Source organism: Convolutriloba macropyga, unplaced genomic scaffold (genome assembly GCF_964194025.1).
Source record: "Convolutriloba macropyga unplaced genomic scaffold, txConMacr16.3 SCAFFOLD_3595, whole genome shotgun sequence".
Taxonomy (NCBI): Eukaryota; Metazoa; Xenacoelomorpha; order Acoela; family Convolutidae; genus Convolutriloba; species Convolutriloba macropyga.
In genome coordinates this window covers 25001-26685 of record NW_027451585.1, presented here as the reverse complement: position 1 = coordinate 26685, position 1685 = coordinate 25001, and positions in this window count along the sequence as shown.

Genomic DNA, 1685 nt, shown 5'->3' with positions numbered 1-1685 from the left:
AAGCTAGCTAAAGCTAACTCAAGCTAACTCAAGCTAATTCAAGCTAACTCAAGCTAACTCAAGCTAACTCAAGCTAACTCAAGCTAGCTAAAGCTAACTCAAGCTAACTCAAGCTAACTCAAGCTAACCCGAGCTAACTCAAGCTAACTCAAGGTAGCTAAAGCTAGTTCAAGCTAACTCAAGCTAGCTAAAGCTAAGACAAGCTAACTCAAGCTAACTCAAGCTAACTCAAGCTAACTCAAGCTAACTCAAGCTAACTCAAGCTAGTTCAAGCTAACTCAAGCTAACTCAAGCTAACTCAAGCTAGCTAAAGCTAACTCAAGCTAACTCAAGCTAACTCAAGCTAACCCGAGCTAACTCAAGCTAACTCAAGGTAGCTAAAGCTAGTTCAAGCTAACTCAAGCTAGCTAAAGCTAAGACAAGCTAACTCAAGCTAACTCAAGCTAACTCAAGCTAACTCAAGCTAACTAAAGCTAGTTCAAGCTAACTCAAGCTAGCTAAAGCTAACTCAAGCTAACTCAAGCTAACTCAAGCTAGCTCAAGCTAACTCAAGCTAGTTCAAGCTAACTCAAGCTAGCTAAAGCTAACTCAAGCTAACTCAAGCTAACTCAAGCTAACTCAAGCTAGCTAAAGCTAACTCAAGCTAACTCAAGCTAACCCGAGCTAACTCAAGCTAGCTCAAGCTAACCCAAGCTAGCTAAAGCTAACTCAAGCTAACTCAAGCTAATTCAAGCTAACTCAAGCTAACTCAAGCTAACTCAAGCTAACTCAAGCTAGCTAAAGCTAACTCAAGCTAACTCAAGCTAACTCAAGCTAACCCGAGCTAACTCAAGCTAACTCAAGGTAGCTAAAGCTAGTTCAAGCTAACTCAAGCTAGCTAAAGCTAAGACAAGCTAACTCAAGCTAACTCAAGCTAACTCAAGCTAACTCAAGCTAACTCAAGCTAGTTCAAGCTAACTTAATGAAGTTAACCCAAGCTAACTTGGGTTAATGAAGTCAAACTCAAGCTAACCCGAGCTAACTCAAGCTAACTCAAGCTAATTCAAGCTAACTCAAGCTAACTCAAGCTAATTCAAGCTAGCTAACTCAAGCTAACTCAAGCTAACTCAAGCTAGTTCAAGCTAACTTAATGAAGTTAACCCAAGCTAACTTGGGTTAATGAAGTCAAACTCAAGCTAACCCGAGCTAACTCAAGCTAACTCAAGCTAATTCAAGCTAACTCAAGCTAACTCAAGCTAATTCAAGCTAACTCAAGCTAATTCAAGCTAACTCAAGCTAGCTCAAGCTAACTCAAGCTAACCCAAGCTAACTTAAGCTAGCTTAAGCTAATTAAAGCTAATTAAAGCTAACTCAAGCTAACCCAAGCTAACTTAAGCTAGCTCTAGCTGGCTGCCACTGTTAGGCCATTTGGGAGCGCTTTTCTCGCACTCTGATTGGCTGCCACTGTTAGGCCATTTGGGAGCGCTTTTCTCGCACTCTGATTGGCTGCCACTGTTAGGCCATTTGGGAGCGCTTTTCTCGCACTCTGATTGGCTGCCACTGTTAGGCCATTTGGGAGCGCTTTTCTCGCACTCTGATTGGCTGCCACTGTTAGGCCATTTGGGAGCGCTTTTCTCGCACTCTGATTGGCTGCCACTGTTAGGCCATTTGGGAGCGCTTTTCTCGCACTCTGATTGGCTGCCACT